The sequence below is a fragment of the Symphalangus syndactylus genome, chromosome 9, assembly GCF_028878055.3.
Source record: "Symphalangus syndactylus isolate Jambi chromosome 9, NHGRI_mSymSyn1-v2.1_pri, whole genome shotgun sequence".
NCBI classification, from domain to species: domain Eukaryota; kingdom Metazoa; phylum Chordata; class Mammalia; order Primates; family Hylobatidae; genus Symphalangus; species Symphalangus syndactylus.
The window spans coordinates 33,681,982-33,709,020 of record NC_072431.2 but is presented as its reverse complement, the minus strand read 5'-3'; the positions used below and the strand labels follow the sequence as shown (position 1 = coordinate 33,709,020).

At 37.6% G+C, this 27,039-nt stretch overlaps 1 protein-coding gene, 1 long non-coding RNA gene and 1 other non-coding gene across 6 annotated transcripts in view; 1 reads left to right on the top strand and 2 right to left on the bottom strand.

Moving 5' to 3' along the window:
* LOC134731427 (uncharacterized) overlaps positions 1-25,635 on the bottom strand; it is a 54,725-nt gene extending 29,090 nt beyond the window's left edge. The window contains exon 1 of the long non-coding RNA XR_010113667.1: positions 25,216-25,635. This is a non-coding gene — a long non-coding RNA (uncharacterized lncRNA). The remainder of the gene's footprint in view (positions 1-25,215) is intronic.
* The window catches only part of B3GALT1 (beta-1,3-galactosyltransferase 1), a 378,667-nt gene that overhangs the window by 142,138 nt on the left and 209,490 nt on the right, over positions 1-27,039 (top strand). For all 4 annotated transcript variants that reach the window (XR_010113656.1, XM_055291902.2, XM_055291903.2 and 1 more), the window contains one exon: positions 16,140-16,197. The gene's annotated coding sequence lies outside the window, so the exon portion shown is untranslated. The remainder of the gene's footprint in view (positions 1-16,139; positions 16,198-27,039) is intronic.
* On the bottom strand, positions 331-392 carry LOC129490867 (U7 small nuclear RNA). The gene has a single exon (XR_008660350.1). It is a non-coding gene; the product is annotated as a U7 small nuclear RNA (small nuclear RNA).

The window sequence follows — 27,039 nt, the reverse complement described above, 5'->3', positions numbered from 1 at the left end:
AAGTTAATTATTATTAGCTATTTAACCCAAAATTATTAGTGTTTCTCTGAATGAGACTCTTCCTTTGAATAGGGCATCATGTTCTGAAACCAATGATTCTGTGCAGAGTGCCTGCTGAAGATGCTGATTTGACCATAAAGAAAACAAGGGTTGATCAGGGTGCAAACACCTGGAGAAAAGTTTGCCACACACACCTGCCATTCATATGAATAGAAGACATATTCAGATACCTGCTCCTAGATTCTACAATTTGCCTTTTTAAAAAATCCAGATTAATGTTAGAGCTAAGATTTTTGTCTACCGGGATAACCCAGTAGATAAGTATTTTTGGGGGGTTTTCTGGTGGAAACTGGAAAACCTACTAGACAAATTCTAGAAGAGGTCTAATACTAATCTGGATTTTTAAAATTTTTTTACTAATCTGGATTCTTCACTAATTAATTAAAGTACAGATTGTTGAAATAGTCATGTTCACCTTTGTAATGTAATTTTAAAATTTTTTATTGGAATATATTTTTCTTAGTTGTCTTAGTTTAATAGTAGTTTTTTAGAGTAGGATAACTACAAATACTAGCTTTCTTTCCTCTCTCTCTTACCTACCTCTCCTTTCCTTTTTTTCTTTTTTTTTTTTTTTTTTACTTAATCTCTTTTTTTATTATTAATGTACTTTAAATTCTGGGATACCTGTGCAGAACGTGCAGGTTTGTTACGTAAGTATACCCATACCGTGCTGGTTTACTGCACCCATCAACTCATTTACATTAGATATTACTCCTAATGCTATCCCTCCCCCAGCCCCACACCCACTGACAGGCCCCAGTGTGTGATGTTCCCCTCCCTGGCTCCATGTGTTCTCATTGTTGAACTCCCACTTCTGAGTGAGAACATGAGGTGTTTGGTTTTCTGTTCCTGTGTTAGCTTGCTGAGAATGGTGGTTTCCAGCTTCATCCATGTCCCTGCAAAGAACATGAACTCATTCCTTCTTATGGCTGCATAGTATTCCATGGTGTATATGTGCCACATTTTCTTTATCCAGTCTATCATTGATGGGCATTTGGATTGGTTCCAAGTCTTTGCTATTGTGAATAGTGCTGCAATAACCATACGTGTGTGTATGTCTTTATATTAGAATGATTTATAATCCTTCAGGTGTATACCCAGTAGTGGGATTGCTGAGTCAAACAATATTTCTAGTTCCAGATCCTTGAGGAATCACCACACTGTCTTCCATAATGGCTGAACTAATTTACACTCCCACTAACAGTGTAAAAGTGTTCCTATTTCTCTACATCCTCTCCAGCATCTGTTGTTTCCTGACATTTTAATGATTGCCATTCTAAGTGGCATGAGATGGTATCTCATTGTGGTTTTGATTTGCATTTCTCTAATGACCAGTGAGGATGAGTTTTTTTTCATATGTTTGTTGGCTGCATAAATGTCTTCTTCTGAGAAGTGTCTGTTTATAACCTTCACCCACTTTTTGAAGGGTTCGTTTGTTTTTTTCTTGCAAATTTGTTTAAGTTCCTTGTAGATTCTGGATGTTAGCCCTTTGTCAGATGGATAGATTGCAAAAATTTTTGCCCATCCTGTAAGTTGCCTGTTCACTCTGATGATAGTTTCTTTTGCTGTGCGGAAACTCTCTAGTTTGATTAGATCCCATTTGTCAATTTTGGCTTTTGTTGCCCTTGCTTTTGGTGTTTTAGTCATGAATTATTTGCCCATGCCTATGTCCTGAATGTTATTGCCTAGATTTTCTTCTAGGGGTTTTATGGTTTTAGGTCTTACATTTAAGTCTTTAATCCATCTTGAGTTAATTTTTGTATAAGGTGTAAGGAAGGGGTCCAGTTTCAGTTTTCTACATATGGCTAGCCAGTTTTCCCAACACCATTTATTAAATAGGGATTCCTTTCCCCATTGCTTGAAAGTGATGGAGAGAATGGAACAAGTTGGAAAACAGCGTTCAGGATATTATCCAGGAGAACTTCCCCAACCTAGCAAGACAGGCCAACGTTCAAATTCAGAAAATACAGAGAACACCACAAAGATGGTCCTCGAGAAGAGCAACCCCAAGACACGTAATTGTCAGGTTCACCAAGGTTGAAATGAAGGAAAAACGTTAAGGGCAGCCAGAGAGAAAGGTCGTGTTACGCACAAAGGGAAGCCCATCAGACTAACAGCAGATCTCTCTGCAGAAACCCTGCAAGCCAGAAGCTGGGCCAATGTTCAACATTCTTAAGGAAAAGAATTTTCAACCCAGAATTTCATATCCGGCCAAACTAAGCTTCATAAGCATAGGAGAAATAAAATCCTTTACAGACAAGCAAATGCTGAGAGATTTTGTCACCATCAGGCCTGCCTTACAAGAGCTCCTAAAGGAAGCACTAAATATGGAAAGGAAAACCTGGTACCAGCCACTGCAAAAACACGCCAAATTGTAAAGACCATTGATACTATGAAGAAACTGCATTAACTAATGGGCAAAATAACCAGCTAGCATCATAATGACAGGATCAAATTCACATATAACAATATTAACCTTAAATGTAAATGAGCTAATTGCCCCAAATAAAAGACACAGACTGGCAACTTGGATAAAGAGTCAAGATCCGTTGGTGTGCTGTATTCAGAAGACCCATCTCACATACAAAGATACACATAGGCTCAAAATAAAGGGATGGAGGAATATTTATCAAGCAAATGGAAAGAAAAACAAAACAAAACAAAAAAAACGGGTTGCAATCCTAGTCTCTCAAAAAACAGACTTTAAACCAACAAAGATCAAGAAAGACAAAGAAGGGTATTACATAATGGTAAAGGGATCAATGCAACAAGAAGAGCTAACCATCCTAAATGTATATGCACCCAATAAAGGAGCACCCAGATTCATAAAGTAAGTCCTTAGTGACGTACAAAGAGACTTAGACTCCCACACAATAATAATGGGAGACTTTAATGCCCCACTGTCAATATTAGACAGGTCAATGAGACAGAAAATTAACAAGGATATTCAGGACTTGAACTCAGCTCTGGACCAAGTGGACCTAATAGACATCTACAGAACTCTACACCCCAAATCAACAGAATATACATTCTTCTCAGCACCACATCACAACTGTTCTAAAATTGACCACATCCTTGGGAGTAAAACACTCCTCAGCAAATGCCAAAGAACAGAAATCGTAACAAAGAGTCTCTCAGACCACAGTGCAATCAAATTAGAACTCAGGATTAAGAGACTCACTCAAAACCACACAACTACATGGAAACTGAACAACCTGCTCCTGAATGACTACTGGGTACATAACGAAATGAAGGCAGAAATAAAGATGTTCTTTGAAACCAACGAGAACAAAGACACAACATACCAGAAGCTCCGGGACACATTTAAAGCCATGTGTAGAGGGAAATTTATAGCACTAAATGCCCACAAGAGAAAGCAGGAAAGATCTAAAATTGACACCCTAACATCACAATTAGACGAACTAGAGAAGCAAGAGCAAACACATTCAAAAGCTAACAGAAGACAAGAAATAACTAAGATCAGAGCAGAACTGAAGGAGACAGAGACACAAAAAACCCTTCAAAACATCAATGAATCCAGGAGCTGGTTTTTTGAAAAGAAAATTGATAGACCACAAGCAAGACTAATAAAGAAGAAAAGAGAGAAGAATCAAATAGATGCAATAAAAAATGATAAAGGGGATATTACCACCGATCCCACAGAAATACAAACTACTATCAGAGAATACTATAAACACCTCTACGCAAATAAACTAGAAAATCTAGAAGAAATGGATAAATTCCTCAACACATACACCCTCCCAAGACTAAACCAGGAAGAAGTTGAATCCCTGAATAGACCAATAACAAGTTCTGAAATTGAGGCAGTAATTAATAGCCTACCAGCCAAAAAAAAAAACCCAGGTCCAGATGGATTCACAGCTGAATTCTACCAGAGGTACAAAGAGGAGCTGGTACCACTCCTCGTGAAACTATTCCAATCAATAGAAAAAGAGGGAATTCTCCCTAACTCTTTTTTTTTTTTTTTTTTTTTGAGACAGAGTCTCGCTCATTTTATGAGGCCAGCATCATCCTGATACCAAAACCTGGCAGAGACACAACAAAAAAAGAAAATTTCAGGCCAATGTCCCTGATGAATATCGATGTGAAAATCCTGTATAAAATACTGGCAAACTGAATCCAGCAGCACATCAAAAAGCTTATCCACCACCATCAAATTGGCTTCATCCCTGGGATGCAAGGTTGGTTCAACATACGCAAATCAATAAATGTAATCCATCACATAAACAGAACCAAAGACAAAAACCACATGATTATCTCAATAGATGCAGAAAAGGCCTTGGATAAAATTCAACACCCCCTTTATGCTAAGAACTCTCAATAAACTAGATATTGATGGAACATATCTCAGAAAAATAAGAGCTATTTATGACAAACCCACAGTCAATATTATACTGAATGAGCAAAAGCTGGAAGCATCCCCTTTGAAAACTAGCACAAGACAAGGATGCCCTCTCTCACCACTCCTATTCAAAATACTAGTGGAAGTTCTGGCCAGGGCAATCAGGCAAGAGAAAGAAATAAAGGTATTCAAATAGAAAGAAAGGAAGTCAAATTGTCTCTCTTTGCAGATGACATGATTGTATATTTAAAAAACCCCATTGTCTCAGCCCAAAATCTCCTTAAGCTGATAAGCAACTTCAGCAAAGTCTCAGGATACGAAATCAATGTGCAAAAGTCACAAGCATTCCTATACACCAATAATAGACAAACAGAGAGAGAAATCATGAGTGAACTCCCATTCACAATTGCTACAAAAAGAATAAAATACCTAGAAATACAACTTGAAAGGGATGTGAAGGCCCTCTTTAAGGAGAACTACAAACCACTGCTCAAGGAAATAAGAGAGGACACAAACAGATGGAAACAGTTTCATGCTCATGGATAGGAAGAATCAATATTGTGACAATGGCCATACTGACCTAAGTAATTTATAGATTCAATGCTATCTCTATCAAGCTACCATTGACTTTCTTCACAGAATTAGAAAAAACTACTTTAAATTTCATATGGAACCAAAAGAGTCCATATAGCCAAGACAATCCTAAGCCAAAAGAACAAAGCTGGAGGCATCACGCTACCTGACTTCAAACTATACTACAAGGCTACAGTGACCAAAACAGCATGGTACTGGTACCAAAATAGATACAGACCAATGGAACAGAACATATCTACAACCATCTGATCTTTGACAAACCCAACAAAAACCTACCTCACCTTTTCTAAAGAGATTAAAAAAGAAATTGAACTGAACTAAGTAATGAGCAGAGTAAAAGCAACTGTGTCAGAAGCTGAGGAGATTTATACTCTCAAAGCAATATTAACTTTTCATCACTGGTTCTTCTCCTGCCTGGCAGTAGAGCATGGCAGGGCATGGGGAAAGCACCTTCTGATAATGGTGAAATAAAGGGGATTAGTTTACCCCCACCTAGAAATTCAGAAGACCGTCTCTTCACCAAGCTGAAGACATGCTCTCTAAGAAGGTAGGTACTCAGACACTTCTACACTGTTGGTGGGAGTGTAAATTAGTTCAACCATTGTGGAAGACAGTGTGGCGATTCCTCAAGGATCTATAACTAGAAATACTATTTGACCCAGCAATCCCATTACTGGCTATATACCCAAAGGATTATAACTCATTCTACTATAAAGACACATGCACACATATGTTTATTGTGGCACTATTCACAATAGCAAAGACTTGGAACCAACTCAAATGCCCATCAATGATAGACTAGATAAAGAAAATGTGGCACATATACACCATGGAATACTATGCAGCTATAAAAAAGGATGAGTGCATGTCCTTTGAAGGGACATGGATGAAGCTGGAAACCATCATTCTTAGCAAACTATTACAAGAACAGAAAACCAAATACCGCATGTTCTTACTCGTAAGTGGAAGTTCATCAATGAGAACACATGGACATAGGGAAGAGAATATCACACACTGGGGCCTGTCAGTGGGTCAGGGGCTAGGGAAGGGATAGCATTAGGAGAAATACCTAATGTAGGTGATGGCTTGATGGGTGCAGCAAATTAACATGGCACGTGTAGACCTATGTAACAAAACTGGACGTTCTGCACCTGTGTCCCAGAACTTAAAGTATAATAACAGTAAAAAAAAAAAAAAAAAAAAAAAAAAAAAAAAGAAGATAGGTACTCAGTAGTATGCTTCTATGACTGTTCCCAGCTACCCTGATTAGTTAGTGCCCATGCTATTCCAGTTTGTTGGATATTTTGGCTCTCACCCATGTCTGCAGGAATATGTATGGGGAGCAGACTCAGACACCAACTCCTGTTCAGAATCAAGATGGATTTCTGTTGCTTTCACTTCTACTTTGTGGTGCACGTATATGGTGCTTAAGTGAAATAGAAGGGCTTGAAATCACTCTGCTACTCTTTAGGAGACTAAAACATTATGGGGATTCTTCTGTCACCAATGCTCTGATGGCCTCAGCACCAGCACCATTATACTAATGCCCAGAGAAGTCAGATGCCTCTACCTGTTTTTTTGTTGCTACATAATATTTGTACGTATTTATGTGGCACATGTGATATTTTGTTACATGCATAGAACATGTCATGATCAAGTCAGAGTATTTGCAGTATCCATCACCCTCAAGTACTTCTCATTTGTATGTGTTGGGAAGGTTTTAAGTCCTCTTTTCTAGCTATTTTGAAATATACAATACATTGTTGTTAACTGTAGTCACCCTACTCTGCTATTGAACATTAGAATGTATTCCTTCTAACTATATGCTTGTACTCATTAAGCAACCTCTCTTAATCCCCCCTTCCATCCACACACCCTTTCTAGTATTTGGTTACTGTCATTCCACCCTCTATCTTATATGATCATCTTTTTCAGCTTCCACATACAAGTGAGAACATGCAGTATTTGTCTTTTTGGGCCTGGCTTATTTCAGTTAGTATAATGACCATCCATGTTGCTGCAAATGACATGATTCCACTCTTTTTTTTTTTTCTTTTCTTTTCTTTTGGATATCTCCACCATTGACTCATTCCTTGTTTGTATGCCTCACCTCTCTGAAGCCTCTGCCCATAGTTGCTGGGCCAATAATAGAAACAAATTACAGAATACATCAATAGTAGTGGCTATAGTGAACAAAGCAGGAAGTCAGAATCAGCAAAGCTGCTTCCTTTGTCAACATTTGGCAAGTATTTGTCATGCACAGGACACTATATAATACTTCTTTGGATACAGAATAAGACCAATAAGTGGCATATTTGAAAATTCTAGCCCTGTAGGTCTGCTATTGAAGTGGGCTCACGGATAGAGCAACCCAATGAATTTTAGTTAATCAATTTGAAAATTAAGCTCAGAGATCCATAATTTCATAAATATTTCAATAAAGTTTAACTAAAATGTGTTTTAGGCTATTGTATGATATTGAAACATTTTCACCATTCAGTAGCACTACTAAAACAAAATAGCATTGCCATGGCAGTCATATTTCATAAATGAAAACACAGTTTAATGATATGACATTGTATGAACTTAAAACAAAACTGATTTTTCAATGATCTTGTTTAAAACAAGCTTTAATGCCCTTTGGCTTTCCATAGTCAGCAGTCTGTTGTGTTTCATGTGTCACTGTACCATGCAGTGAGATTTGTGTTTGAAACTTCTTAAGTCAGAGAGAGGGAACTAAAAGAGAGAACACATACTCCAGTGGCTCAAAGGAATGATCTGGTCGTTAGAGCTCAGAATAGGAAATTTTACCCAACATGCAAAATGTTAGTGATATAGGAACTGACACTTTTACTTTTTGGAACAATACATTTGATATTAACACTGCATCTATTAAGTTGTATAATTCTATTGTGTTTTTGTGCCTTCATTAAAAAAGAGGGTTAGGCTATATTCATGGTAAATAAGAAAAAATTTGAATAGAATCTTATTAATGGTTTTCAAGTCTTTCTTGAATATCAAGCTTTTAATGTTAATAGAGTCCATTAATACAGTAAGAAGAGCACCAATCTGGGATTCTAGTTGCAACCCTGACATTGATTAGCTGTGTAAACTTGGGCAAATTACTTTTCTGGTCCTTAATTTCCTAGTTTAACAATTCTGTCCCATCATTCTGTGCTCGTATTTTTTAATTCCATTGGCCTGCCTATGGTGAGAGCAAGGAGTATGCTTAGTTAATATTTTAACGAGTTTGAACTTCTAATTAAGATGTAAGTTGTACATATGCTCAAAAATGATTAAAGGTAAAAAGTAGCCATAGGACCTCAAATATACAGTATGCCTGTAATCTCCCCTTCTGGAACATCCATTGTCTCCGAAAGAAATAAAGATAGAAAGTTACACATTATAAACCAGCATGGGTCATTAAGATATAGAAAGTTACATAGTGTAAGCTATGATGGATCATTGTAAAATCCAGCCTCAGAAATGTCATGTTGCAAATTTGACTGTTTCCACAGTACCCTCCTAGATGTCTGATACCTGGTTTGCCTATGATTTGAGAATTAATCTACATTTTAGTAATGAGTTTGTATTCTTAATCTAAATGTCAAAGTTTATAGAAATTATTATTTTTTAAATATCCAGTAACCTGTAAAGATTCTTCAGTCCAAGCAGAAACACATTAAGGAAAGAAAGCCCATTATTTTGGGTAACTCCTTCATAACTGTTATTCATAGTAAATTTTTTAGTAAATTGAAATTCTATATACCTTAATTTAATCCAGAAGCTATATATTAGTGATTACTGGAGACTTAGATAGACAGAGATACAGAGATGAGCAATATTATGGCAAATGAGCTTCCTTCTAACATACTCATGCAAATAAAGTAACCTTGAAGCACCAATACACTAAAAATGTTTTTTTCTTTTGGTCTATCTATGTGTAAATGATGTATCATTGCACAGATCCAGACAACAAAGCAGTCTGCTGCCATTGTTGATCAAAAGAAATAATTAAGTTGACATCCAAATCATTGAAGTATTAACTGGCCCCTGCATATGGTTAGCACCTCAATTCCATACTTCCTTGATGTCAAATCCCAAAGACCCCACCAGGAGAAATGGTGTCACTTGTGAAAGTGGATGACAGAAAATTTCTTTTGAGGTTATCTGGGACACATTGTAATTTGAGATGCTAAGAAAATTATTTTAAGATTAAATGATGGATTTGAATATTATTTGTCAGCACTGCTACAGGCAATAGTTTTGTATAATATGATGTTCCCAATAACATCTCTGTAGATAACATTCCATTGATCTAAGCAGTATGTTGTGAGATGTGCCAAGCAGTTATAAAATATTTACTGACTAAAGAAGATACGTTTTTTCCCTTAGAAAAAATTGATCTTGCATCCTCCCACTTCTATGAATGCCGCCTAAGGCTATCACCTCAACTCTTGCCTCAGAATTGGGAAAGTGTGAGCAGTATAATACATTGTTCACCTTAACAGTAGTCCTCAGAGCCACCCCCATGCAATGGAGTTTTCCTTAGAGCACACAGTTTTTCAGACAGATGTGTTATAAATATTAATGATAACAGGTCACCTATGTTTTTTCTTTTCTACTCTCGTGAAAGGCCTTGGAATATATTTTTTTCCCTTATGGCTTTTATTTTTAAACTATCAGCTGCCTTGCTATCTAAAATTTTAATAAACTATGTCAAAAAGTCTTTAATTCACTTGTTTTACTGTAAGTTTGATTTTTTTGCCCCTCAAAATCAACTCTCCACATTAGCTGAGTAGATATTGTGCAGACCAGAAGTCATAAACTAGTGCCATCGGACCAGGTATATCCCATAGCCATGTTCGTTTTACACTGAATAGTATTATTAAAAACATTGAATTGGATGCCAGCACTCTAAAAAATGAGGCAGATTTCACAGGAAAATTCTTGACTTCTGGCTTTTCTTTATTATGCCGCAGTCTTCTTAGTCCAAAGCTTAAAACTGACTCATGGTGCTCATTTCCACTGCAGCCTGGTCTCTGTAGGCTTTTGAGCTTTGGACTTTCAATCTAGACAGACAGAGCTATCATCCCATAAATGAACATTTGGGATAAATTATTGACTTAACATTTCATAAAATTTTATATATTGAGCTCAACAATGGTCTGAATATCCTTGGGACATTATACTTGACCTTTCTATCTATTCAAACCCTACCTATCTATAAAAGCATCTCAAAATGAATCTCTTCCATTAACCTCTTCCTAATCCTACACCTAGTAAACAGTAATTGAGAAATTTGGGTAAGGGCTAAAATATAGAGATTAAGAAATACAAAATGTGCTGTAAAAGTGCTTATGGTTTGGCAGGAAAGACAGTTATCAGAAATAATAATTACAGTTATCAGCACTATTTTAATAACCTCTGTCTTTATGGAATATTCTAAGTGCTAGACATAGTAATGTTGTACATGCCTGTACCTGGTATCTGTACTTTCTCACTTCCCATTTTCCCTTCAAACCACTTCATTCACTCTAGGTGCTTCACTGCTCTACTGAAACAGCTCTGTTGAAGGCCATCAACGTTATCCATCTTCCTAAATCCAGTAGTCAGACTTCATGACCAGGGGCAAGTTATTAATATTTTCTTCCACAGTTTTCTCATCTGTAAAACTGTGACTAGAACATTATTTACCATATGGGTACTGTGCACACTAAATGGGATAATCTGTGTGAACTCTTAAAACAATGTTTTGCAGATAATATAGGTACAACGCATGTTAGCTGCTATTATTTTTATTATACAATCACTGCTTATTTTTGCAGTGGCATTTGACACAGTTGGGCATTCCATTCTTCTTATAGCGCTGTCTTTTCTTGGCTTGCCTACCGTGACATTACAGTCTCCTGGTTCGCTTGTAATGGGACTGGCCCTGGTTTTCTCTGCTGGCTCCTTCTCTTGTCAGCCCTGCAAATGTTGGAGTGCTCAAGGGTTCAGTGGTGGGACCCCTTCTCATTCCTGTCTACTCTTTCTCCATAGTAATCATAGATTTAAGTGCCATCTGTGCCCTTATGAATATTCAACTTCTGTCTCCATCCTTGACTTTCCCTAAGCTTTAGGCTTGCATAGCCAAGTGCCTTCTCAACATATCTATCAGGCATCCTTCATTGGAATTCCTAGTTTCCTTCACACATCTGTTCCTTCTATTTTGACTCTTTCTCCAGAAGTTCTGTTCTCCGTGAAATAGCACAATGATTGTTTCTAAGTTTCAAATCACTCAGTCCATCTCTGTTGGTTGACAGATAGCTGTGAGCACCGTCATCCCTTTGGTTGTGTGATGGCTGATTACTCTCACTGCAGACTTGGGGAGACAGAGCTCAACAGCCATCACAGTTTTCAACTACTCCCTGGGTTTATCACTTGCTACTCAAATTCTAGAATAAAAAAGGGTGATAATCACCAAAGATTTTTCACCATCAGGGGTCCAGTTAGGGATTTTATTTTGCCCTAGAAGATAGTTAACCTAAAGCTATATCTTAGTTTGTATTCATGTGCCGTAAAACCAACCAGTATAAAAAGTAAAAATTTTGGACTATAAAACCAGTTGTTTTGTCCATATTCAATGGACTAATTAGTTGAAATAATTTTATCTTCTGATTGCCTTCTTGGATTAGTGCTGTGTGACTACAATCTATCAGAAGAAAAATCATCTCACACTTGTCCTCCTGAGAGCTCCATTCAAATCTCTGCTCAAATGTCACCCTATTAGGAAAGGTCCTGACCTGATCTGACATGGCACTTCATCACTCTATACTCACTCAGGAGAGGAGCAAGGCTAAATATAGCCTATAACCTGCCTTATTTTTCTTCTCATACATTGTATATTTACTTGTTGAGTTGTTGTGGTGGTTGTTGTTGATATCTGTCTCCCTCTTCAGGAGTGTAAACTTTGCAAGAAGAGGGGCTTCATATTTTGTGCTACTATTGTATTCCCAGCACTTAAAACAATGGCTGATATAATATTAGGCATCCAATAAATAGAAATTTATAAGTGAATGAATCCTATTAATGTGTAAAATGTATAAAAATGTATATTTTTTATACTTTCAGAGGACTCATCCTGCATTATTTCAACAAAAAAACTAAGACCATAGTTATGTGTAAGGATGTAAAGAGCCTGCCAATTATAAAGTTGCTTGGAGCTGCAGCTTACTTTATAAGAATTTTAAAAACATAAAACAATGGAGTAGGTTAACTTTTATGAAGATAATTCTTCATATAAGTAATATAAGCTTTGTGCACATACCATCTATGAAATTCTGTTACAAAGAAAAGATAAAACTGGTATACATTAAATCTGTGTTTGAGTTTACCTACACTAAGAATGAGACTTTCAGAGCCTTCTTTTACTCTTTGTTGATGATTCAAATATTTTTGGGATATTATCTGTTTGTGTATATGCTGAAATTGATCATGTTATAAGTGGCATTAAATAATACATATTGGGATTGGATCAAAAGCCATCACATCTGTGGTTTACATCATCCATCTATTGGCATTGCTGGCCAGAGAGGTGCACTGGCATGACTTGAGATCTGATGTCACCTTCTCATGTTAAGTGGTAGGGGAAAGAAAAGAAAAGATGTGAAACCAAAGTAGTCTATGAAGAATTGGAGTAATCATAGAAAACTTGAATTTGGGATGCTGACCCAGACCACTGATAATAGAAAAGGAGAGGAAAAGAAAAAAGCAAAAATCCCAAATGATTCAAAACATGCCATAACCTCTTTTCCCCTAGTCATCATGCTAAATGGGAGAGGTCTCCATACACCCAGCCCTCCTAGAATTAACACATTCTTCCTAAAATCTTCCCTTTTATGAAGTTTGTTTAAACTGAACAGTATCTGTTTACAAATGTATAAGGTGTGGGTAAACTGGCAGTTATGATTTATATAGGTTGGCGAACCTCAGACACCATAGGCAGACTGGTCTGTGGGAGCAGTAATACTCCTGATTATTATCATACAAGTTGTTTATGGGGATAGCTCTTTTTGCCGAGTGAACCGGAGAACTGAAGAAGTTGTTTTGAATTGTCTTGTCTTTACCTCTCTCTCTCTTTCATGTTTAGACAGTGTCAATGTCTGTAAATTGGGTGGGATTAGCAGTGCAGAAAAGAGAGAGGAGAAAAATACAACCCAAAATTAAAAAGTAAAGTAAGATAAAAGAGCACAAAATAACCATAAGAGTTCAGTTTTCACAGTTTTAAGGAGGTGTTTAGAATTGTTAGAAATAATTATTTTGTGTCATGATAGTTATTAGTTTCCATACTGGCAGAAGTGGATACTCATTGGAAGGCCAGTTTTGGAGTAAATGGTCAAAAGTCAGAGTAGGGTCTAAAGCAAGAACACAGATGAATGAGTTTAACTAAGGTGTTTTGGATGAGAGAAAGCAAGTTCTTACCAGTAGAAAACAAACAAAAAACCTCATTATATCTTTAAAAAAATGGGAAGGGACAGTTTCCTGGAAGACTTGAAAGGAGCACCACCATTTATTTGACTGACATAATTTTCCAGTAAAAAGCCCTGAAAACCCTGTACCCAGAGTAGCTAAAGGAAACATTTTTCAAGCTCACCCATTGAATTGATCTTAAAAAACATTTTATGCCAGGCGCAGTGGCTCACGCCTGTAATCCCAGCACTTTGGGAGGCTGAGGCAGGCGGATCACGAGGTCAGGAGATTGAGACCATCCTGGCTAACACGGTGAAACCCCATCTCTACTAAAAATACAAAAAATTAGCCGGGCATGGTGGTGGGTGCCTGTAGTCCCAGCTACTCGGGAGGCTGAGGCAGGAGAATGGCGTGAACCCGGGAGGCAGAGCTTGCAGTGAGCCGAGATCACACCACTGCACTCCAGCCTGGGCGACAGAGCGAGACTCCGTCTCAAAAAAAAAAAAAAAAAAAGATTTACTAGCTTTTATTCTGGCTAATACATTCCTAATAGATTTTCCTTTGCACTTCCAAATGGGAGCCCTCTTTCCAGAATTTGCCATCTTGTTATCTAAGCTTGGCACCATTCAGACTCAGAGTCATGTTGATCTTTTGCCATATTGTTATCTAAGCTTAGCACCATTCGGACTCAGAGCCATGTTGATCTAAAGTGCTTAATTGCAACTGAATATTTACTGGAGAAAGTCTGAAACTTCACTTTCAGAATATTTTTCAGTATATTTTGCATTTATTCTGAGTACAGCACCATAAAGAGTACTAAGCCAAGAGCTTTCTTTATCTTCACCATAATCCACCCCTCTTGTTATCTTTAAAGCAAAACTATTGAGGCAGGCAAGACTAAGGGTGCTGACTTTTGAATGGACTCAGCCATCCACCATTGCTGAGAAAAGGATGCCTGCAGAATTGACCACCAAATGCTCTCCAACCTGATTTATTTTTTACAGCTCTTCCAGATCTTTTCTAGCAATACTTTTATGAAACAAGAATTACTGTAATGGAAGATAATTTTTAAATTTCTTGGCGATATTAAATTCTTCTCCAAAAAGTCATTAAGAGCTTTTTGGAGGAGCAGGGTGATGCAGACAAGATAAAATATTTAACTATCAAATTATGAACACAGAAAGGTAAAGCTGTGGACATTATCAGAAATCATAAGCACTGGTTGACTGAGGACTAAATTGTCAACACATCTCATGGCACTTCACTGGTTTTAGAAGTGTTTACTACACTTGTTCTACCCTTGGCCACTGCCAATAATTTTTTTTTTTTTTTTTTTTTTTTTTGAGATGGAGTCTCACTCTGTCACCCAGGCTGGAAATGGAATGCAGTGTCATGATTTCGGCTCACTGCAACCTCTGCCTCCCAGGTTCAAGCAATTATCCTGCCTCAGCCTCCTGAGTAGTCAGGATTACAGGCATGAGCCACCATGCCAGGCTAATTTTTTTGTATTTTTAGTAGAGATGGGGTTTCATGACGTTGGTCAGGCTGGTCTCGAACTCCTGACCTCAAATGATCTGCCTGCCTTGGCCTCCCAAAGTGCTGGGATCACAGGCGTGAGCCACCACACCCGGCCCAATAAAAATGTATACTTGGGGTGGAAGTGGGTGATTGCAGTGTTTGCGAAATGTCTGTGTGAGTTTACCATAAGGAGAATGGCTTCAAAAGCTATAAATGGAAATGCAGAAGTGACTTCTGAGTAAATTGTGTCAGCCTGAATGCCCTTTCCTGGTGAACAGTTTTCTGTACCTTTTCTGAAATCACAGAATATTAAGTTGAAAGAAAGCACAGAGATGATCTCTTTTGACCCCTCTTTTTACGGGCATCTGAGGTTTGGTGCAAAGAAGTGATTTGGTACAAATTAAATTTCCTGAGGATAAATCAGGAAAGACAACCACAAGCTCAAAAAGCATTACCACAGACCTAGTAAAAATGTGGGAGCTGTTCTAAGTGAACCAGCAGGTTGGGTAAAGGAAGATAAGGCCTCCTTGATTTAGCCTTCCGGGTCACTCATGGGTAGCACCCAGGGTTTCTGCCAAACTCCCTTCTTTCTAAGTCATCCGGATCAGAAAGCAGTTCTTTCCTGGCATGAAGGGAGCAAGAGAGAGCTATTTTATTATTACCCTGTTCCTCTTCCTTCTCCTAGTGCCTACCCACCTCAGATTCTCTTTGTCCAACTCACCAGTGTAGTTGCTTACACAGCTGAAACTACCTTTTTGTGAGTTGCTGTCTTTTGCTGTGTTTCCCCCCACCTGCCATCACAAGATCTTCTAATGATACTTGTAGCCACAGCAGTGGAAAATCAGATACTTGTAAAAATGCATCTAGCAAACAAAGCTGAATTGGCACAGTTCTGAAACCATTTATTCCCTGAGGGTGAATAAGGACCCACTCCCCCTTGTGAGTAGAAAAAGAAATAAAAAATGACAAGAAGAGAAAGTAATGGCCCAACAAATGATTGGTCAGCAATCATTTGTTAGTGAAATGCACCATTTTTGTGACAATAAATTTTGAAAGTGGGTGTATATTATTATAAGATTCGTATAGGGCTCTTTTATTTGCAGCATTTGTAAGATTTTAATCTAAATGTATTTTTTTTCTTCTCTTGAAAAAGTTCTCTTGCTGTGCTGCTGGGTCCTCAGAAGTGTTCTAGAGATCGCCTCCTTGAAAGCGTAAGTGTAAAGTTTATTTGGCTTACTGTAGTTTCTTATTTTGATTGCTTTTGATGCTCAGTGGTCTCATCTCGCCTTCCATACTAGAAAATTGCCTTTATTAGAATAGAGAAATCACCTGCAAGAAAAGCCAGCTTAAAAATTAGGCATGAACCTTCTCAAGTATATTTAGTGTACATGTCAGAAAGGAACTGGCCATGTTCCCCATCAAGGTATCCACATAGCTTACACAATGAGGCTAGTAGGGACCCCAGATGCATGTATGCACAAATTTTCCTGAAAATCCAACTCGACTATTTACATTTGAGTTTATACTTGACGTGGGTTATATTTCTTACAGCGCCAAGCTGAGCATGAACAGGAAAGGGAAGCCCTGAGGGGTATACTTCCCTCAAAGCGGCAGCTTACATGCTGTGTGGTACCCTGTAACAGCATCTCTCTCATCCCATAAGTCTTTGTTTCTTCATCCTTCTGTAGAAATAGACAAATGCAAGAAGAAAGGCAGAATCCTTCCATGAAATAGTGATGCAATATGCTGACTAATTTTTCCAGAGTGTCCTTAACATTTGAAACCCTTCGAAAGAGTACTAGAGGTGGTCAAACAATGACTTTCAAATCTGTATTTTCTGACCTGGATTCCCTCTCTACTTCCTGTTCTGGATGTCTTCCCTAGAGGAAATCATTAAGATATGCATCTGGGCTCTCAAACTCAGAATGTCCAAGTGGGCTCATTGTTCATGCCACAGATCTAGTTCTTTTTCCCAGTCACTCAATTTTTTCTAGTGTTTCTGCTCTCCTTTTATTTTTCTTTCTTTATTTTTTAAATTTTGTGGGTACATGGTGGTTGTATGTATTTATGGGGTACATGAGATGTTTTGATTCTGGCATGCAATGTGAAATAAGCACATCATGAAGAATGGGGTTTCCATCTCCTCAAGCATTTATCCTTTGAGCTACAAACAACCTAATTTCGCTCTTTAAGTTGTTCTAAAATGTACAATTATCTACTCTCCTTTTAGTTTCTCATCTCACAAACCTTTGAATCATGAGGAATTTTTCAACTCTAACTCATCCTTTTAATTAATCTGCCACTAAATTTTATGCTTATATAATCTTTTCTTTCAATCTCAGTGTAATCATCCTAGCCTCATGATAATCTTACCTGGATTACCATTTTACCTCCTGAACAGTCATCTCCCTATTATGATATCTTAAATTTTCAGTTCATTATAAATACCATTAAATTTATCTTCTAAAATTCTGCTCTTATCGTATGATAACCTTGCTCAAAGCATGAAGGATAATGTCCAAACTCTGCACACAGGCGTTTAAGAACTTCGTTGATCTGGTCCCAAGCTTCATATCCAAACTCGATTTTTTTTCTGTACAACATAAACTATTACACTAAACCAAGTCCTTACTGTCTCATGTATCCGCTTTCTCATGTCCATCTGGTTATGCTCCTTCCTTACAAGAAATATCTCTACTCATCCCATCTCTGTCCAATTCCTACCCATTTCTTAGGATACAATATAAATCCAATTTGCCATATGAAATATTCTTACCCATCTTTGCCCCACACTAATGTATAGATTTCTCTCGTGTTCAGATAAAATTAAGTAAAATTTAACACCAAATTATTTTCTACTTCATGTGTATTTGTTGTTCAAGCTAAGTGGGTGCTTTTAGTGGCATTTTGTTTAGCCATCAAAGGCCACAGGTGCTAATGCCTTTAATTACCTTATCTTTATTTTTCCATATGCCACCAACTCATCCTCTTTTATGGGAACTATTTCATCTGGTAGCCCCTGTTTAATTGCTTTGCCTCATACTTCTGTTTTTCCTCCATTAGATTGACTACTACTGGATGTGTTCCCTGGATTTCAGTTTGGTTTTCCCATTTATTATTCCTTTTAACCTCCATTAACCCACCTCCATGCCTGAGTCAGACTCAGAATATTCTTTCTAGGTCAATTGCATTGGCGTCTGCCTGCCTCCACGACAGGCAGAGGAGATGACAGTAGATTTTATAGCCTTTCACTTGCTCAAACTATGTAGTGTCATGCTGTGACCATAGTAAGAGCAAATAATGTTTTTTTAGTGACTCACTGGGCCTGTAGAAAAGATTTTTGTTTTTATCAACACAGCTTTACCACCCCTACCTTATCCACAGATAATCTCTTACTTTTCATTTTTTAAAAATGTTTGATTTACTTTTTAATATTAGTCAATTTTTCAAAGATAAACCTTGGCATTTTTCATTTGCATTCACTCTAATTCATGCATAATAAATGTAACACAGAATTTCCTTCTTCTCTTGTTTTTATTTTTATCGAGGCAAAATTCATATAACATAAAATTAACCATTTTAAAGTGTATAATTTAGTAGCATTTAGTACATTCACAATGGTGCGCAATCATCACTACCTTAAAGTTTTAAAATATTTTTGTCACCCCCAAAGGAAACCCAGTATCCATTAAATAGTCTCTTTACATTTCTCTCCTTCCCACAGCCCCTGACAAACACTAATCTGATTTCTGTCTCTAAGAATTTACGAATTCTAGATATTTCATATAAATTAAATTATACAATACAGACCTTTGTGTCTGGACTCTTTTACTTATCATCATGTTTTCAAGGGCCATCCACACCAGTGGATATGTGTCAGTAATTTTTTTCCTTTTTAATGACTGAATAATATTCCATTATATGGATATGCTACCCTAGCGTGGTTTTCTTAATTTGATTTTTGATTGATTATTGCTTTTGTACTGAAATACAATTGTTTTTGTATGTTAATCTTGTATCCTACAAGTTTACCAAATTTGTTTATTAGCTACAATCGTTTTTTGTTTGTTTTCTGTGGATTCTTTAGGATTTTCTATAGATAAGATCATTTCATCGGCAAATATTCTTGCCTCTTCCTTTTTAGTTTGAATGTCCTTTATTTCTTTACTTGCCTAATTGATCTTGCTAGAATTTACAATACAGTGTTGAATAGATGTAATGAATGTGTGCATCCTTGTCTTTTTCCTGACCTTAGGGGGAAAGCTTTAGTTTTTTCATCACTGTATATGATGTTAGCACTAGCTTTTTCATAAATGCCCTTTATGTGCCTGAGGAAGTTCCCTTCTATATCTACTCTGTTGAGTGATTTTGTCATGAAATAGTATTAGATTTTTTCAAATACTTTTTCTGCACCAATTATGATGACCATGTTTTTTCCTCTCTTCATTCTACTAATGTGATATATTGCATTGTTTGGTTTTGTTTTGTTGAACCACCCTTGCATTTCAGGGACAAATGAAATACAAGGGTGGTTCAACAGAAGAAACCACTTGATATAGTGAGAATATGTATCAGAGAACCACTTGGTCATGTTATATGTACACAATCCCTTTGATAAGCTGCTGGATTCATTTTGCAAGTATTTTGTTGAGAATTTTTACATCTTTATGCATATGTCATATTGGTCTAGATTTTTCCTTTTTTGTGATATCTTTATCTGGCTCTGGTATCAAGATAATGTTGACCTCATAGAATGAGTTAGAAAGTGTTCCTTCATTTTTTGGAAAAGTTTGAGACGGATTAGTATTAACTCTTCTTTACGTGTTTGGTAGAATTCATCAGTGAAGACATCTGGTCAGGGACTTTTCTTTGCTTGGAGGTTTTTGATTATTGACTCAATGTCTTTACTTGTTATAGGTCTGCTCAGATTTTCTATTTCTCTTTAAGCAAATTTAGTAGCTTCTGTGCTTCCAGAATCCCTTACTATTATTCTTCATCACATTTTATTTCTTCTTCCATCTTCAAAGATTAAATAAAGCTGAAGTTCAAAGAAGAAATACTCCCTCTCTGAAAGTAAATCTAAATGGAAATATGCTAACAGAAGTAAGCCAATTTCTTCACCGAAACAAACCAAATGAGACAAAAGAATATCTCTTCCTTTCATGTAATAAATGCTCCTTAATTATATGTTCCCCATGCTTTAAAACAAAATTCTTAAGGAAACATATGTTAGATTTGACCTTTCAAAGCCTTTTCTTAGCCTATGTTTTTTCTAGAAAGATAAATTGTCCTGAGATTCTCGGTGAAAAAAGCATTCAGTATTTATGCAATGAACTTTTGTTAGGGAACTCAGAATACAATTGCCCCAGTCCTTCTCATGTTGCCTTCCCTAGAAATTCTGCAGCACCTTTGTATGCGTATCCAGATATATTCCTGGAAGAGCAGAAAGGTTGTGTGTGTGTGTGCGCGCACGTGTGTGTGTGTGCACACACACGCACATGCACACGTGTGTGAGAAAGAGAAAAGTAGACACTTTATTTGTGATTATTAGTCACTCTAAGAATAGGTAGAGTTTAGTCCAGACAGTACTACCTATACCCCAAAACTGTCTTCTGATAACATCTTCATTACTTTCCCTATATGTTCATTACCTCTTATAACCTGAGTCACTAGATTATCTTTTAACCTGTGCAGTCAACATAGTTATGTTTCTTCATTCAGAGAAAAAAAGAGGTAAGTGCTGAGATAACCACACACAGCCAGCTGCTTCTTTTCCAAGTTCATTGATTCAATTAACTTTTATTGAACACCTACTATGTGCCATGTATCCATTATGTTGGACTTTGAGTACGCAATGTTTAACAAAACAAACATGTTCTGTAAAAGATTCAGCGCATGATTCCTTTTATCAAAACTCAGTTCATGAGAATCTTACTTTTACCACGTGCTGAGTTCAATAGTGCAGTTGAACAACAGTTGAAGGCTCACATACCCTTGGAAGTTAAATAGTAATTCAACAACGACCCTAGAGTTCTGCTCCCTGGGAAACATTTAATGGTGTTACCCAGGAAGTATCATGACATCTTACAAAGGGGCATCTGTTTGCAACTCTAACCCTGACAAAGAAGCAATTCTTCCTGCCAAAGGGAATAGAAAAATCCCATCCCTTTGCCCCAGCACACCCCACACCACTGATCAAGCAGAGAATTCTGAATGCTTACAATAGACAGAAGACTGCAGGGTCAACCAAACCCACAAGAGCCACCCCAGGGGTTAACAAGGAAAGCAGGAAGCCAACATTTTGCTGAACATATTGGGGGGAAGCAAAACCTTGAAGCCATTGACAGAGGCTGTACCCAGCACAATCTCAACAGCCAAGAGTGAGATAATCTACCAACAGCTAAGAGCACAGAAAGGAGAAAGCAGCCAATCTCAGAACAGACAGCCTGGGAAAAGAGTGGTCCTGGCTAAAGAAAAGATGACCAGCAGAGCCAAAGGCAGACAAGCTTGTTCTTGTTTTAGTGGTGTGGAATTGTGGCCAGCCCTAGGATTGAATTCTAGCTCTGCCACTATCCCACTGTGACATTATGTAGCTCACTGACCCTCTCTGAAACTTAGATGTTTTATCTGTAAAACAAGCTTGCAGCATTGTGAGAATTAGAGAAAACAAAAATAAAGTAGACATTCAGTAAATAGCAGCTACTTTTATTCTGAAGTATGTGTTCATTCATCACAAATGAATTCTTCAGTAGTCTTCTTAAAGTTCCAACATTATCTTTTGTGGTTACGAGTCTGGTGTGAAATCAGGATGCCTGCCTCACAGATTCCTTTTAAATGATTTATTTCTGCTTAAATGTGGTATATCTTATGATGCCCTTATTACATATTAATGATATATTTATCTGTGTACTTCACGTCTCCCACTTCCTGCACCCTCTATAATAGGTGCTCTTTCAGGCCAGACCCATGTCTCATTCATCTTTGCCCCCAGTGACTGTGGTAGTTTTTGCACATAGTAGGTATGCTACATATAAATATTTAACATTCTGTATGTCTTTCTTTTTATCACTAAATGCCACATTTTCATACATCTTTTAACTTAAAAAGTCATACCATAAGAAAAATGAAGTTGTTTGTGTATTTATATGGATGTGTACCTATGTATGCATATACGTGTGTGTCGTGTGTGTCTTGTGTGTAGAAAAAGAAAAGCCACCTCACCTATTAATACCTGAGTGCCTACACATCCTAAGGATTTGTGGAGAATACCTTTCTCATTTATTGAAGGGAATATCTACAAATGGGATTTGTAAAAATATGTACATATGTTAAATGCCAATGATAGTAAAAGCACATAAAGAAGACTCTTCTTCTGTGCTTCAAAAATAAAATGTAGTCATTTAATTTGTGTGGCAGTTGCTGGTTTATCACCTAAAAAGTATTTAGTACAAAAAGGTCTGAAGAAATTAGGATTCAAAACAGCAGGCAGCTACCCAATTGTGGTCAATGTGGACATTAACCACAGTGCTTTATTTCCTAATGATTATTGCTAATTTTAGTCTTCGGACTTATATATAGCAGTGTTAAAACCCCAAAAATTCCATGAGTTCTTTTGTTAAAACTCAGCCTTGCCCATGATGATCTCACTGTTAATTATTTTTTAATAAGTAGCTTCACTCCAAGCATCTGAGAACCTGTTTGAGCTGCCAACATTAAAAGATAGAAATTGCAGAAAGAGCAGCAATATCTCTCTGGAATCACAGAATTATCAAGGCTTCCAAAATGAAAGGCTTTAGAGGTCAACAGCCTCAACTTCCTTCACTGTGCACTGCATTCCTTCAGCATGATATTCATAGGAGATGTTGCAGGCTCACGCTCCTAATAGGCTTCCTCATTTGCTGAGCCGTACCTGCACCCAGTGTCGAGGGTCTATGCTGGAGTCTCCTTAACACCACAAGAATTAAAGTAGCAAAACCACCTCAGTAGCTAAAAGGTACAAATATATGTGCCACCACTGCCAGTGCCCTGGTGGGAGTTCACTGGTTGGCTCCATTTAGTCCTCCTTTGCTCAGTTCATCACCAGTAGCCATCTAAGGTCCCACCATGCGTTCTTCAGTCTTATGAGTTATTTTTCTGAGCTGTTGAAGTTACCTATTCACAGTAGATCTGTGGGGTTGGTAGGCAAAGTCTTGGATGTGACTCCATTTAGGCAAGAAACAGGAGATGCCAAACTGGCTACCTGAATGGACCATCCTGAAGGGCAGTACGGTGGTGGTTAAAGTGTGGCCTCTGGAGTCAGGTTGGCTGGTTGACATCCAGGCTTCAGCACTTATTACACCTTGGGTATATCACTTTTTGTGCCTCTGTTTTCTCTTCCAGAAAATGGAAATAATAAGAGCACTTATTGGATTATGTGAAGATTAAATGAGCCAATACTCATAACACACTTAGACTGCAAGGCATTTAGAATATATTTGATAATAATGCTATCTACCATTAGTCTCTCATCGGGTAGGACTAAAGACAAAACTAACTCCTTATTATCAGCTTCTGCTGACCTATGAGGCCTTACCCTGTGAAATCTATTCCAGGCTTTCTGCTCCCCACTTCTCCCAGCCTAGGAATGAGTGAGAAGGGGGAGCTAAAAACTAACTCTGAAAGTCTGCGTCAGAATGTTCTCTCTTTTGCCAAACTCAACTGCTTTTTGTTTTCTCTCTCTCTCTCTTTTTTTTTTTTTTTTTTTTTTTTTTTTTTTTTTTTTTGAGACAAGGCCTCACTGTGCCACTCAGGCTGGAGTACAGTTGCTCAATCATAGATCACTGCAGCCTCTTGGACTCAAAGGATCGTTTTGCCTCAGCCTCCCAAGTAGCTGGGATAACAAGTGTGCACCACCATGCCCAGCTAATTTTTAAAATTTTTTTGTAGAGACAGGATCTTGCTTTGTTGCCCAGGCTGGTCTTGAACTCCTGGCTTCAAGAAATCCTCCTACCTCAGCCTCCCAAAATGCTGAAAATAGAGACATAAGCCACAATGCCCAGCCTCTTTCTTTTTTTTTTTTCCACTTAACTTTAGACTGTAATTTTTGACTCTTAGATTCTGTATTAATACCTTTTATATTCCCTCTCCCCCAGGTAACTGCCCACTAAATTAGTAGTTAGTGTCTGTAATTATCTGGGGAGGATAATGAAGGCCCATGTAAGAGAATTAATGAACAAATTCCATGAATAAAAGGGAGGTAAAGGGAATTGATTAATATTCCCTGTAACAAAATTCCATCATATAAATCTGGAACTACACTTCTCCTTAGAGATTTATACTAATATCTTATTCTTTGAACCTACTTAATCTTGGTTTTTTTTTTGCTATACTTAATGAGATACACAAATTCCATTTGAATGCAGCACAAATTATTGGCTACATATGTTTTTAAGTTGGATCTTGAAACAAGCAGGAAGATTAACAAGAAGACTGCCTATCTCTGTAATCTATAGTCTCAAATAACATACATCTCTAGGGCTGGCATGTGTACTGCAATTTCATAGTATAGCTCATCAGAGCAGAAATTAACTCAGTGAAGGAGGTGAGAATTCAAGAGTTCAGAAGAAAAGTAAAACTGAAGAAAGATCCTGAGCATTTGACCTCACACAAATCAACCACAAATAACACTGACTAAATTTTATCATGCAAATTTAAAAATTAACAATTTAGAGCCTGAAAATCAACATCTTGTTACATGTACATAGAAATTATGGAATCATATGGAAATAAAATAACACCCATAGCAAGGGAGCTCAGAAAGTATATTTAGGGCATTGGAAATTTACTTTCAGATGGAACGTGAGAATTCATTTAAAATTGTTCATTGACAGTTTGTAAATCATTTTTTCCTATCTTTATCCGTGTGATACAGATGGGAGGCTAACATCTTCCAAATTCATTTCTCAGTTATACATATGTGTAAATTAGCCTGTGAAAACTACACATTTTATTCGTATGCCTTATTAAATTCTGTCACAGCTGTTATTAATACTGTTTTATATTATCTAGTACTTGTAGAAATTGACCGTGTAGGCCTGTGAGTTAGTCAAAAGACTTTTAAATGTCTGATCAAATGTCAGCAAACTAATGAAAATGCCTGAGTATATAAATATCCATGCACACACACACCTCTAGCATTTTTATTCACGTAAAAATGTATTCAATTTAGAAAGTGTCGAAGTATTCCATACATTGTGTCAGCCCCTCTGGAAGTCCTCTTCTCCTGATGACAGTGACAGTCTCGCTGACTGTTTAGGTATCAGTCTAGTGGACTCAGATGGGGTGTCCTCTTCCCATCCCATAGACATCTTCCAGATTTATGTGAGCACAGAATGTTGGGCTTTCTAAGACAGTAGAGGCCTTCAAACTGAAAACCACTTTGTAATCTTCCTCCTGCCCATAATTTTCCTATTTAGAGAGTGCCCTCCCACTCTCCCAAGTTCTAACAGAGCTCAGTTTCACTTCTGAGAAAGTAATCATTCTTGGGTCTTCCTTATGTTTCAACACTTGTATCTCATTACAATAGATCCATGGAAACTTGATGACAAAGAGCAAAAACAAGCAAAGTGACCACAGCAAATTTAGGCATAATGCTCATTGTGGAAAAGAGAAATTTTCAGGACCTTTTTTCTTTAAGAATTGTACTCAGTAGAGTTGAATTATTTTTACAAAGTATTAACAACTTTTTCAATCCTCTTTTACATGCATTTTCCTGAAAACTCTAAGGAATCTAAATTTAAACCACTATGATATTAAGGAAGAAGAATTATATTTACTGTATCTTGTGCTTCAAGCATGTAATTGGAAAGAAAAAGGCATCAAAAATGACAATAATGACAAGGCATTCAGGCACTGAATTGGCATATTTGAAAGTTGTGACTTATACTGGATTAGCTGTCCTACAGCTTATTGTTGGTGAAGCAAAGGAAAACTGATTATAGTGTATAATCTATACCAAATTGGACCATATTCACTTAGTAAATACTCGATTTGGCACTTTCTTTTTTTTTTTTTTTTTTTTTGAGACGGAGTCTGGGTCTGTCGCCCAGGCTGGAGTGCAGTGGCGCAATCTCGGCTCACTGCAAGCTCCCCCTCCCGGGTTCACGCCATTCTCCTGCCTCAGCCTCTCCGAGTAGCTGGGACTACAGGCGCCCGCCACCACGCCTGGCTAATTTTTTGTATTTTTAGTAGAGACGGGGTTTCACCGTGGTCTCGATCTCCTGACCTCGTGATCCGCCTGCCTCGGCCTCCCAAAGTGCTGGGATTACAAGCATGAGCCACCGCGCCTGGCCAGCACTTTCCTAATAGATTTAGTGTCTGGATTTGAGGGAGAGGTGGAACCCCTAAGGATGAATAGATTTTTCGTCTAACTAGAGAAATAATGGTATTCAACAAATACTGAGAACCTATATTTGTTATGCACAGTGCTGGCAGCTGTAGATGCCACAGTGAAGAAGCCAGAGCTCACCCTCTAGTGAGGAGAGAAATCAGGAAAGTGGCATCCCTGAAAAGAGTATAATAAAGGGCAATGATAGGGGAAAAAAAATGGTTTTTCAACTGGTCGAGAGTGGTATCATTCTCTGAGAGGGCAACATTGGGAAATGGAAGTGTGCTTACTGGGGAGTGCAGAAAGATGAATCCAGTTTGAGAGCAGTTCCTTTGAGATACCCAGGGGATATTCAAATGGAGATGTCTGGTGGACAGTTGAGTTTGCAAATTTTAAAGCTAAAGAGATATTTGAGCTGAAGAATAAGATCTAGGGAATTATCAGCTTTTGATCATTGAATCCTCAGGACTGGCTGAGTTCAACAGAGGAGAGTATACAGAGAGAGAAAAATAAAGGGCCCAGGAAAGAAACCTTAAGGGTCACTACCATTCAAGGGGTGTGCTGGGGAAGGGAAGCCTGCAGGACAGCCTGAAAGGGGCATTATCAGTGGTGAAAGACACTGCCGGCATGTCCCAACAGTACAGAGGGAACAGGGATCACCCTGCTGATATAGGTAGCCATCTATTAC